Raw genomic sequence first — 14186 nt, 5'->3', positions numbered from 1 at the left:
GCAAAGAAGGCAAGATAAACAAACAGTCATTCTTCTGACATTTAGAGAGGCAGAAAGGTTGTATGTTACATAGATCAGCTGCTGACCACCATGAAATCAAACCAGTTGGAGACCAGGCCTGCCTGTTTGCACAATGCCATGTTTGCTTATAAACAACAATTTGCTGTTACCAACCTCACATTAGTCATCATCCTATAAGCCAGAGCCAATCAAGTGAAATCCGGTTAACTCTTTACTTGGTGACATCACTTAGAATTTTTTTTAAGCCCTTTTTAAGAGAAAGAGGTCACCCCCAAATGCAGCAAACAGAGCTCAAGTTGACACCCTCTTATTTCCTGGCTTGTAGATAAAAATAAAGCATCCACAAGGTTTAAGCTACTAAAGGTTGGATTTGGTAACAGCTTTAAAAAGACTGTTAATGTTTTCATGCTTGAGTAACTATGCATTCATTTCCTGGGCTCATCTTCTTTTATCAATGGAATATATGGGTCAGACACCAATTTGGATCTTGGAACGTTTTATCTAGAAAGAAAACCCTAGTATTCCTTGCTTCCAGAATTTCTTGTTCCAAGATACATTTGAGCACACTAGGTTCACAAATAGATTTGAGCATTCTCAAAAATGCTCTGTAAAAATCAAACTACATCAGGTTATGATCTTGCCCTTAACAAGAAGATACAAATAAATGAACCAATGGCTATTACACAGAGCCACTCAGGAGTTCATTCTGTCAGCCTATCAAAGAAATCTCAGGTCATCAAAGTCAAGAGTAAGTAAGTTCACTGTGTCCACTGACAAAAGTGTTAATGACAAAATGTGCTTCATGTATTCTAACATGTGAAACAGCTTACTGTACCAGAAAGTTCTCATGCTTTATTGCATATACTCTATTTGGAATATTTTACTTGAACTTGCAATTAAAGCATTAGTCTGAATCTCCTTTACAGATATGTTAACATTATTAAACTACTTAATTTTGATACGTGTGGATCACATCTCTGTATTACTTAAAATTTAATAAGCAAAACATACTGAAAAACAGTTTGGTAATTTATCTAACATCTTGTGCTTAAAATCAGTTAATTAATTTTAAAACTGTCTGCAGGACGCCCAAAGCACAGTCCGAAAATGAGAAAATGAAATTAAGAACACTAAAGATACACCTCAGACGATTCTGGCAAATTACATGAGTAACAATCAGATTACTAGAATGCCCATCTCTAACTTAAAAAAAGGTAACTCAAATTGAGAGGTCCCCTGCCAACTCCTGATCCCCACCCCTGGTTCTACTATAAGCTTCTCAACCTTCCCCAGCTGTCCCTCCCATCTCCGCCTTCAATTATCTAATCTTTGTTCCCCAACCCTAGAGTCATAAAGCAATGAGGAGATTATTTTCCTCTGGGCTTTTGTTTTGTTGTGCTGTGGTTTCTGTCCTAAGTCCCTTTCAGCTGAAGGTCTTCCTTCTCCAAACGAACACAGCCCTGAAGCCTCAACAATGTTGGGAGAAGAAATTTCCACTGAGGGCTCAGGGCCCTAGTAGGAAGGCGTTTCTCTGCCTTGTGGACCTGTGGCCCTCCTACGGACACAGGGAAGGGATGCTGAGAATCCTCCCTAGAAAGGAGGATTTCGGCCCTAGAAAGCCCTGCCAGGCCCGGGCTGTTCCACTGCCCGAGAGGGAAGCCCAGCCTTGCTCAACTCCGCCCGATGATGCAAGTGTGGCTATTCAAACAACTAACATAGCGACTCTGCCTCAAACGCTCTGGGAACAGAACGGAACCGCACGTTGCCACATCCCCTGCACGCAGCCGAGGGGACTGGGAGACAGTGGGGTGAAGTGGCCCATCTGACATCCCAGGCAACTCAACAGAGAGCAACGTGAGGAAGGAAAAGCAGAACTCTGCACCTTGCCATCCTCATCCCCCCATGTCACTGGAAAATGCTGACGGCCATTATCCTCATGTCCAATCGGAAAGGCATTCTCCTGACCTTCATTTCTTATTTTCTCTTCCTAAAGCCTGGCTGAACTAGACTACCGGCTAAGGATTACAAACCGAGTTTACAATTCTAAACGTTAATCCAAAGAGCTCTAGAGCCATTTCCCTTGATAAAGGCCAGTCATTGAGCTGTGGGGTTTTTAAAGCCAAGCTAAAGGTAGGCATATAATCATTACCCAAACTGGGACTCCTTTGTATTCCAAGACGATTCTATGGATTTCTTACCAAGAGTAGGATAAATACCACACCTTTTCCCTCGATTTCAGTTGTGGCAGTAAGCTTATCTCAATCTACCTTTAGTTTTAGCGGTACGTTTACATACTTGGCTTACTTATTTTGTTCCCCACAGACCCCAAATTTGAAAAGCTTTATTTACTGAAAAAAGTAAAATAAAGAGAATCCATCTCCCAAGGAGTCTTGTTATAAAACCTGTTTGATTAACTAGTTTAAAAACTGAAAAACAGTCTCAAGGGAGCTCCGGGGAGACCCTAGATGGTTGGAAAGGACTGATTTATTCTTTCCACTCCTCTTCTCTGGGATGGAAATTCCACAAATTCTGAGATTCTCAGTGGTCGTGTCATCTAAGTGGATACATGAGCCAGCTTCCAAGCCTCGAGCGTTCCCTTCTACCTTGAGCTTCCTTATTCTCGCCAAATCCGTCTACACCTGCAATGCTATTTTAAACATTTATTCACTTTTGGCAAACACACAAATCTATTTCAGAGGAAACTTCCTATCACTTTGTCAAATGGAAAACCATTTTGTACCCCTCCATAGAGGGGAAAGACTTTATAATACATGCAATACAACCCAACCCAGCTTATTAAATTCCAGCTAGATCTGCAGTCCACAAAGGCTTGGAGTGGGAGCCATGTTCCTTCCTTGTTGATGACGAGCTTACAACTGGCAATGAGAGATTAAAGACACCCTGGTACTAAATGGAGACTTTCTCCTTGACTTTACCGGAAGGATTAAGACAGACTGGAAATGGAATTGCTTCAACATCAGATCACAATAATGAGAATGGGTGAATGATTTATGAACCACCTAAAAATCCTCTTCCAATACACCAGGGAGTGGGACAAGCTCGGGGAGTTGAACCAGAGGAGACGAAAGAGGCCCACGTGAGCAGCCGGCTATACCCGACTCCTAACTATGGTATTCCTCACAATGCAATTCACAGAGCACTTATGGGGAGCCTACTGTGTCCACTCGAGCTGCAGGACAATCATCAACCAACTGGACTCGCTCCTCTCATGCTCCTGGGCCATGGGTATTTACGCTTTTAGAAGACAATGTAAAAATCAAGCTGACAGCTCTAACATAAGCCTCCCATCCAGGCCTGCCTTTTCTCATACCATCAAAGAGCAGTTCGTCAGTCACTTAAGTCTAGCTGCCTTTCTGTAATGCAGAGTTCAGAGTTTATTCAATACCAAGTAACTACTGTATGATAAAAACTATAAGCATATCATTTGAATGCTTTATTGGTCAAAAAGATGGATGCTTTTATTAGTCCAACCTTTCTTTGTAATGGAGTGCCACTGATGACCCAGTGTTAGCCTCATTCCCTGCTATTAATCACATTTCTAAGAGCTCATTTTGTCTTAAAATCTTAAGAAATTGCTATAATTTAAGGACATGGTGTCTACATAATGGGAAATGCCTCATAATTTTATCATTCCACAAAATACAGTATATTTTTTTATGGGAACACTGACCATGATCTTAAGGTATTACAAAATGGGAATAATTTAACACATACACACACATACACACATATTCTATTTCATAAGAATGGATTATATGTGTATATATATATATATATATATATATATATATATATAAAAGAAAAGTGAGACAGAACTGTCTCTTGTACTTGTGGCTTCCCACAATTGTAGACTTTGATCACTACCTTTGGGAGGTTGATTATCCAAAGGCATAGGCATACATTCCACAGAGTTAAAATCAAGTAATACTTCCAAACAAATGAAAAATACAAATGAAAGGGAGAAGAGCCACTGTAAGATGATAGAAGAGATGGGAAAATGCACCATGTGCTTCACAAACATTCCATGAGTGGTCTGCTCCTCATTCATCATCTCTAATTCCTGTGCCTTCTCTGTCTGTGTGAGGAGCGCTCAACCAAGTGCTTCCACAAGTGAGCTGAGGACACGCTGAGGGTATCTGCCACCTCACTTTCAGTGGGATTCTGATAATAGAATGATGCCCTTAACTGGTAAGTCCGCATCTCCTTAGACCACCCTTCATGACCTTTTAGCATAGTTGAATACTGTAAAGGAATGCAGAAGCACCTGAAGGAGTTTTTCAAAATAGAGCTAAAACACATCTTTTTAAAAGTGCTCCTTCAATTTTCACTACGACACAGTTAGAACACAATATATACAAATCTTCAAATTTTGCAAGCGCACAAAAATGGTTACATTGTATTACAGGATGGATGAAGGGTAGGTTGCGATCGGGTACAAAGATTATGAATAGCTCTGGTGTGAACGACTAGGAAGAACAGAGAATCAATCAGCCTTAAGTCAAGAGTACAGGTATCATCCAACAGTTAGCAAGAGGTGAACTCGGAAACTGTGAAACAGCCAGAGGCTGGTGACCAAGTACAGGGAGGGCTGGACAAGGGACTGCTTGGCCATAGTAATCACGGCTCTGATTGAGGGACCCCATGTTACAGACATATGCTCCCCCATGTGGTATCAAATGGTCAAGATTTGCACCTACACCTTGGACGCCCCCTGACACCGAGTAAAAAGGCCAACTTCTACACCCAGTTTTCAAGAGTGAGGAGGAAGTACTGAACCAGGGAGGATATTTAGGAAGAAACGTGACACAGACATGTTAACAATTGTTGAGTAGAGCAGGGGGGTGCCTAGCCTGCCTAGGTAAAGTGGGCCCCAACAGCAGGGTCCTGATGGCTTGCCTCCCTTCACACCCTGGGTGCTGGAGTGGCTACCAAGTTGATGGTGGAACCATTTGATAGCTGGTGACTCCAGACACTCAACAGAACACAGCCATCAACTAAACACCCAAAAACTTTTGAAAGGTTTCCATCTCTTGGCATTTCCATGGTAAATGTGAGGGGTGCCCAACTGATGGAAGAGGCCAGGGTATTTATCTAAGAGCAGATCCCTGTGGCACTTCCCTTAGGAGACCATGCCAGGTGGCAGAGCTCTGAATCACGACAAGGCTTTCCAGACAGAACCACAAATGCCTCCAACAGATAAGGCAGTCGTTGCTTTGTACACAGCAACTGTGGGACAGACCTGGGCTGCACACGGCATGGTTCTATGGAGAACAGTGTGGGTCTCACCCGGGAGCTTGTCAGAGACGCAAATTCTCAACCCCATCTCAGACCCACTGAATGAGAATCTGCATTTTAGTAAGATCCCCAAGAGTATGTTCATAGGCACATTAAAGTCTGAGAAGGCAGGTGTGCTGGATAAGGGACCAGCCGCTAGACCAGACTTATTTGAATTGGATTCCCCAACTCGGCCAATTTCAAGTTTTCAACAAGCCACCAAACCACTCTCTCTTTCCATTTCCTCATCTCTAAGATCACACCACTCTGCATCTGGGTTCACTCATCCTTCTAAGCAACGTTTATTTTGTGCCCAATACATGCCAGGCCCTGTACTAAGTGAGGGGGCAACAATGGGGAACAAAATCCGATACAGACCCATCGACATGGCGATGACCATCTAATGGGGGAGCCAGACATTAATCAATTAGTCACGTAAATAAGTGGGGATCAGACGGTGGTAAGTGCTCCTATGAAAAATGCACAATGCTCCAAAAGCACACAAAGCTAATATATGTAAAGTGTCTTGTGTGTAGTAGGTGCTCAATAAATCACAGTGGTTATTAGTAGCCCATAAAACCTAGACCTTTGGGAAGCCACTAAAAAATTCCCAAGTGCAGAGAACACTCTTCTTCCCATCATAAAATGAGCCTTTAGTAGGACTGTGGTTTCAGTTCAATCATTTTTTTTTAAAATAAAGTCAACATTTCTTTTAATGACAGCTTAGAGAACAACATTAACTTTCCGGGTTATTTTAAGAATTAGGTCGTGTTTATCAAGTTGTAGTTAAAAGGAAAAATGCAGAGCAGAGCAGAGAGTAATATGGCGAATCAGCCTTGTTGTGAGCAGGTTTTTGATTATCATTTTAAAGCCTCCATACCTATAGGAAAATCTCTAATTGGCTTTTCAGCGGCATCCCTCCTTTGTATCTGCAGTTCATCCAACTTGAGCAAGTACATGCTAGCAATTGTAGACAGAATGAGCAACCTGTACCCCATGTTGTGGACACAAGTGGTTAATTATTAGCACACATAGCACATGTCTATACAGTGGCAAACCTGGACTGAAAGGGAGTCAAAAACAAATCCCCACCGGAGGACACCCCACACAAGGAGCAGGGTGACTTGACTCAACTACAATAAACGAGCAGCTTCCATAACATTTCAAGTGGGTGTGTTTAAGGGTTCCTTAAGATAGTCCTCTGAAGTCTACCAGGTCTTCTCTTGTTGGCTCATTTCCCACAAATTCAAGAACTTTAAATAAAAATCTGAAATATGATGCAACAGCTCCCCACGTTTGTACAAGTTTCGGGTTCTTTTTCATAAAAGGTGGCTTCCTTCCAACAGGTGGGTATTTGTGATGGCAGAATTCTGACCTCACTTTTATGAGAATGCCACTGATGGAAGAATAGAAAACAGTAATTGACTTGGAAGAGGTAGGAGTTGGGACAGTTACGTCATGTGAAATGTGCTTTGTGTTAAGCCTTCAGTATCTTAATACACGGTAGCTGCGTGACCCAACCATCAACTCACACACTGCAGCATGTACTTTGACTTTTGTAAGTTGATGCATTATTAGAAGAAATAAAATAGTGCCATCGGCAGGTTGGTTAGCGGTCCAAAAATTGTCGTTCCCATTTATTACTGCCTGGAATAAGATGTGTCTTTTGGATAACTTCCCTAGGATCCAACTATTAAAAATGCACAGTATGAAGGAAAAGGATAGCCCTCTAGGGATATATGGCAGTGTCTGGAGACATTTTTGGTTGTCGCATCTCAGGGGAAGAGGTAGCCCGGGGAGGCCATGGATGTGCCAGACATGTTGCCATGCACAGATCAGCCTGCACAACAAAAAAACAATCCAGTTTCCCTTGTCAATGGCATCATGGCTGAGAAGACTGTTCTGTGGAAATCTGTACTGTTTTTATTATGAGATCAAAGCCATGAATCCTATTTCTTCTTCAACAATAAATGTATAGCGTGCCTTAAAATTTTAACGACTTGTGATTTTTGCTTGCATTTCTACTTCATAAATACTACTGAACTGGGTACCTTTTAGGGGTCAGATGATGCAAGACTTAGGTGATGCCCTGCCATTTGAGTGGAGAACTGCATTTCAAGAGGCCAGGCATGATCATGGACAGCTGACATGGGCTGATGGAGGGCGTGCTTAAAAGCAAAGAGGAGGAGAGGCTTGTGGAAACAAGCGGAAGTGGCTGAGCCTGAAAGGGCAGGCTGGAGGCTGAGCCCTAACTGAGCAGGGAGAAGGGACAGGCTGTGATAAGACAAACCTTTTAGGATACTGATAGCCTTAACCAGGATAATACGGCTCTAGCAAGGAGACTGGGGAACAAAGGAGGAAATTTTAACCCAGTATTGACAGAGGGGGTATAGGTGGGAATGAAGAGAGGCCGGACCTCCCTCCTCTTCCGCCTACCTTGTGGGGACCCGCCCCCTCCATGCCTCTCTCTAACTTCGGTCAAGTAGGCAAGTCAATCTTAAAAATTATCTTCCTGGAGCTCAGGCGCCTCCTTTGGTCCCCTCCAGGAGCTCTCTGCCTCCTTGCACTGCCCCCTGACTGAGAGCATCTTCCGTCATGTCAGGGCTGCCACTGCCCCCACTTCCTCCCGCCCACTGGCTCCTCAGCCCCCAGGGAGCTGGCTCCTACCCCACCTCTCTGCTGAAAATACTCCCACCGCAGTTGCTAATGAGCTTGGAGTTGCTAAATTCAATTGACACTTCTCAATCCTTACCTTACTTGACCTCTCGGCAACACATAACCCTGTCATTCATACTGTCTCCCAGAGAGAAAAAAAAAGTGCTCTTCTCTTTGCCTCTAGGTTTTCCTGCACATCCTGCTTCTCTGCCCACACATCTGGTGGCGCCTCTCACTCTTTAATGAGCTTCATTTCCTCTGCTCATTCTTAAACGTTTCGTCTTGCCTAGTTCCATCCTTAGCACTCCCCAACTCAAAGCAGAGAATGGCAAACTTTTTCTGGTGAAGGACCAGATAGTAAATATGTTCGACTTTGTAGGGCACAAGGTCTCTGTCCCAACTACTGAGAGCAGTAACTCTGTGGGAACATAAATGAGCTAGAAACAATACCTGTAAAAATGGACATGGCCCCAGTAAAGTTTTATTTACCAAACAGGTGGCAGGTGGATCTGGCCCGCAAGGCTGCAGTTTGCTGACCCCCACTCTAGAAAGCCCCATCTCCTAAAGACCTCATGCTTCCCAGGCCCTCACCTCGTGCCTGCCTACATCCCGTCACGCCTGAATCATTTTCTCCCACCAAAATATCTTTCTTTCCAGAGCTTCAGATCCCTACTCCTACAACCTATGGACATTTCAACTTTGACCTCCTAAATAAATCTCCACTTTGTCTCACAGAGATCATCTACTCCTCCCTCCATCCAAACCCCAGGCCGGGAGTGTTAGGGAAGGGGTCACACTGCAAATCAGGAATTATCTGCTAAGTTTTCCTTCTCTCTGATTTCCCACATGACCAGTTCCCATCCACTCGGCCTCCTATTTAAATAACTGCTTCTCCATACCCTGGCCTTGGACATGCCTCTAACACTTTACAGCTCCAAATGTGAGTTAACGCCCCTCCTAGTCTGGCCACACCATGGTACGTCTGACCATGTCATGTCCCTTGCTTGGAAGGCTCTTCCACAGTCAATGGCTCCCTATGGCCTCAAATATTAGGTCCCCAACTCCTAGGCCTGCTCCATCCAATACAAAAGCCACTGGCCGCATGAAGAGATTGAGCACTTAAAACGTGGCTCAGTGTGACTACAGAACTGAATTTTTTAATGTATGTGCAATTTTCACACAAATTAGCTTAAATTTTAATTTTAAAACCGATGCTTGGTTCAGTTACTAGAAAACTTTTAAGTATGTGTTAAACAAACTGGACATGAATCTACTCACCTGCTTTTCAATTGTAGTTTTTATGAAATTTCAAAACAGATCAAGCATTACTGTTAAAATATTAACATCAAAGTTGAGATGACTTTTCAGAGTTGATATGAAAGAAAGGAAGGTAAAACGTGTCTTTCAGAAAATTTCTAGACTGATTACACATTGAAATGATGATTTCTGGATAAATTGGCTTAAATAATAAAATTTACACCAGATTCTTTTCACTTTTTCTAATGAAACTAATAGAAAATTTTCAATTCCTTACATGGCTCTCATTTTATCTCTATTGTACAGTGCTGGGCTAGGTACACAGCCCTGTATGATCTGGCTCTCCGAGTGCCCTCTCTCCCTCTCCTCTCCCTGCCCTCCCACTCCACACTGTAGTCACACTGATCAACTGACTCTAATGTCTCTGTACCTCCACTTACACATTCCCTTTACCTCTGTGCCCCTGGATGAACCTTTCCAAGGAGCTAATGCCTATGGGACCTCAAAACTCAACTCCAATTAAGAAGCTTTTACAGACCACCCCCACCACCAGGTCTGGGACAAGCATCCTCCTACAGGGTCTCATAAAGTTTTATACTAATCTCTTACAGATCAATCATGACACTGTACTAATTTTCTGAATGCTTAACTCTTAGCCAGAATGTCCTATCCTCACAGGGTGCCGGGCAGTTTAATAAATAATTCAGTGTCCGATGACTGAATGAATGAATGAGAACCAATGACCTGGGAACTGATTAAGAGCCTACATGGCATCAATGACGTTTCTCAGATCTCTAGCCCAGCTGATGGGGAGAGTAATAATGCTCTTGTGAGATCAGTCAAGTGAGGGGAAGAGGTTCTCAGGAGAGCAGAAGTGAGAGAGCTAGTGAGGAGTCATCAGCACAGAGTCGACAGTTCAAAGGGAGTGGTTACAACTGAGAGAGGTGAGGAAGGGACCCTGGAACAAACCACAGTCAATTCCTGTATTCAAGAAACAAAACGAGTGACATTTACTGATTACTATGCTCTAGTGCTCACAACTACCCTACAGAGTATATATACATATTAACCTGCATTTTTTATAAGGAGAAATCCCTGAACGTCAGGGAGAATTGATACACATATATGCACCCATGTATAAAGCCAGTGGACAAACATTTGAACATCAAACTCATCCAGTCTTTGTCCACTACACTGTAACAGTGCAATCAGGTATAGAGCTCTAGAGATTGACACAGAAGAGAGTTTCAAGAAGGAAGGGGTGGTTGGTGGTTTCAAGGGGTTTAGACAAGTTTAGTATAAAATGATGAAGAAGGCAAAAGGGAATTCCCCCACCCAAATCAGCTACCTTTATCCTTCTGCCCTTCCCTCCTTTCCTTTTGAGAGTAAGAGGCTGTTCACCTTCTACCTTCACACTCAAACTCATGTCCTGCATCAAGTTTCACCAATGCCTTCCCTCTACTTGCTCCCCCATTTTAGCCTACACATACATCTAAGGTACTCTGACCCTACACAGTCGTTTCTGGTTTACTCCTCTGCTCCTTCAGTGCCCACCCTTCCACCTCTTCCCCGTATTCAGTTAAAGGTAAGTCACTTAAAGGGATGCTTTCTCTGTTTGTATCTCCTACCTCCAACTCTGCCCTGTGGATTCTCAATTCTCCAGACTGGGATAGTAGTGCCTAAACTCTGAAGCCGATTAGAATCATGTGCCCCACCAGATCTGGGGCAGGAAGGCTTGGGGAGAACCCTGGAGTCAGCAGTGACAACAGTCAGGCCGGGGGGGGGGGGGTGCGGTGCAGGTGGTGCCAGGCAACACCGAGAGACACTGAGACCCGACAGGCCACAAGTTCTCCCACATCTGACAGTGAGGGCCGTTTGGTGAAACTTCTCCCACAGCTTCCCTGAGACCCTGTCCCCCGGTTCACCTCTAACTCTGTAACCCTTTACACCTCTTTGGTCTTTTATAGAAGAATTCACTCTCTCTACTCACCCAGTCCATGTTGGTCTTCCTTTCGAGTCCCCTGTGCCCTCTATATAGGCTTGACCCCCTGGGCTATTCTGTGATGACTCTAGATTGGATCCACAGAAACTATTTCTCTTAGTTAATCCCACTGCTCAAAGTCCATTAGATTCCCTAAAACTCAACATGCCCAGAACTGAACACTCTTTCCTCAAACCTGCTACTTTCCCAGACCAGGAAAAAGCCACTGTCATCTCCTTGATCACCAAGATCAGGTAAGTCTTAGTTTTCCGTATCTTGTCAAATGTATCCCCTTTCTTTTCATCATCCTGGAGGTGGTCCAGTCCTTATCACCTCTCCTGCTATACTCAAGGGACCTTCTGCTATGACAATAAACATCATTCAAAACAAAAGGCAATCTGATCAAGTCACTCCTTTGTTTACAAACCTCCAAAGCTCCTCTGTTTTCAAACAACAATCTTAACTCCTTTGCTTGGAAAAACCCGCCCCTTGTGTAACTTCCCAGACTTCTTGTCCACTAACCCAGCACTACTCCTGGTTACCTGCTGTTTTCCAAACATACTTTGCTCTTTCATATTTCTACATACACTATTCTCTCTTTCTCAGATGCCCCTTCTCAACTGCTTTGATCAATAAACTCCTGCAAATGCTTTGAAACCCACTTAAATGTTACCTTTACGGAGGAGATATTTCATCCTGGGTACTCCACATGTACTTTATTTTTGCGTTGGCCAAACGTCAGGCGCATTTCAATATGATGACTAAACGTCTCTTCCCACTAGGTCAAGAGTATCCTATCTTTGCTTCATTAAAGCTTAATAGCATTTCAGGATAATTAGCAGTCGCTCGGCAAAAGTGTGCTAAATGAATGCATGAATCAATGACTGGGGTTATGAATGAAGGAAGGATGTAGAGTCTAGGCATGGGCAATCAATCACATGGCCTGGAATGCAGCAGGTGCTCAATAAAGAGAGTTCCTTCTCTCTTGCAGACCAAGGAAGTGATCAAAGAGAAAGAAATGCTGAAGATTCTAAGTTTAGAGAAGGGAAGTATAGCAAGTTACATGACCTCCATCTTTATAGTAAAAGAGCAATGAAATCATCTGCTGAGATCAAATGAACATAGCAGAGGCTCAAGTGTACTTAAATTCGACCCTACTAGCTCTAACGGACAAGTTCTAGGACAGTCAGTGTGGTGCATGACAGGAATCTAACACCAAACACCCTGGGCTTGATGAGCCCGGGAACATCTGCTGACTCCAGCACGCAGAGCTGTACTCAACACAGTTTTGAGAATACCATCAGCGATACTCATTAGCTCAGGAAAACCAATGGAAGGTGGGGTGAGAAGGAGTCGAGGCCAAAGGAGTGCAGGAAGAGAGATGACACAGTGTACTGCTGAGATGGCCAGCTACGGATTCTACGCTGGGTTGGCAGGGAAGCAGACACAGGATGGAGACGATACAAGTGCAATCAATACAAGTGATGGAAAGGTGTGATCCAATTGAGGATTTGAAGTGTCTGGGTAGAACATACATAGCAAAAAACTGAGGCATAGGTAACCTTCTAGTATCATCCAGCAAGTCAAAGGGAAAGAGGATCCAGCACTTTATACAGTGACACACAGTAGGTGTTCAGTAGGCATTTTCTGAGTAAATGGGTCAATGACTATATGGGACAGAACCCTCACCTCACCCAGTGGCCCAATGGGAGTTGCCAGCACCTAATTTATCATCAAGCTCATTAGAAAACAACCACGTATTAACAGTGTATGCTAAGGACACCCCACAGACTGGTTGTTTTGACAAGGTTGGACGTGACATTATTCTAACATGATAATGTAAGCAGGATGTTTAAGAGATAGAAATATGCAGCTACAAGGCTGCCCGAACCTGCCAGGACCTGGCACATTATAAATAGTCAGTAAACATCTCTTGAATGAATGAATTGATATACATAAGTGGATGAATGAATGATAGAATACACAGTACTTATAATACCTATAATAAACACCAGATACCTTTCAAAATCACCACTCAAGGAACAATATTCACCAATGTCTGACAGAGCAACACGCAACGAAGAGTTAAGGCATCTTGTGCCTCTAACAGTTTAGATGTTACAAAGGCATGAGTAGGGAGGTGGCAGTGTGTGGAGGTGCCTGATTCTGCGGCTTGCCATGTTATTCTGATACATTTGCAGCATAAATGCTAAGCCGTCAATCCCCTTTGCCTGGGTAGCTGCAGTTCAGAAGTGGCTCAATCTGATCAGCGATGAGCTCTCTATTTAATGCCTCTTACTGCATAAACTACGAGCCTAGCTCAATTCTCTGAACAACTGGGAAGGAAACAGAGCTGATAAGAGAATTAGTGCTTTCTTCCCAAATCACATCATCTAGGATAATAAAAGCATGTTAAACAAATAATTCTTGAAAGAAATAGGAGGGAAAAACATTTTAACATAAAGCTCTAAGCTATACGGATGTTTCTAAGTATTGTGGGTTGGGGGAGAAACTTCCGAGCTAAGTCATAATTGCTAATGCTACGGATCTGTTCCCTGCAGAATTCTCGGAGAAAAACAGATTTGCATATTTTCAAGGTATTTTGTCTGTCTGTTAAACATTCCTGTTGCTCGAAAGAAGTTTTCTTTACCAGGAATAGCTATTTTTCACTATTCATTTCCAATCCTCTGCCCACTTGCTCCCCCTATCCAACATTTTGGGGTTTCTCCCTCAAACACCAATGCTGGAGGAAACTGCTTCAACCATGGGATCCCATCTCCAGAAAGCAACAGGATGTCCAAAGACATCACCACAGAGCAGGAATGCAGAGAGGAAAGGGGTGCCCGCCACAGAGGCTCAGGGAGGGCTAAGAAAAATCATGTCTTCAGACGTTGAAGCAATATTGAAGAGAGTAGGTTCATAAAAAAAAAAAAAACTTTCACCATCTGGAAACAAACGGAGGTTTGACAGATTAACC

General features: G+C 43.3%; 1 protein-coding gene across 5 annotated transcripts in view; it reads right to left on the bottom strand.

Annotated features, from left to right (window-relative positions):
* The window catches only part of FOXP1 (forkhead box P1), a 568729-nt gene that overhangs the window by 238095 nt on the left and 316448 nt on the right, over positions 1-14186 (bottom strand). The window lies entirely within an intron of this gene.

The sequence above is a fragment of the Manis pentadactyla genome, chromosome 1, assembly GCF_030020395.1.
Source record: "Manis pentadactyla isolate mManPen7 chromosome 1, mManPen7.hap1, whole genome shotgun sequence".
In the NCBI taxonomy this organism is placed as follows: domain Eukaryota; kingdom Metazoa; phylum Chordata; class Mammalia; order Pholidota; family Manidae; genus Manis; species Manis pentadactyla.
Note: the sequence above shows the minus strand (reverse complement) of the source record. Positions and strands in the feature narration are given on the sequence as shown.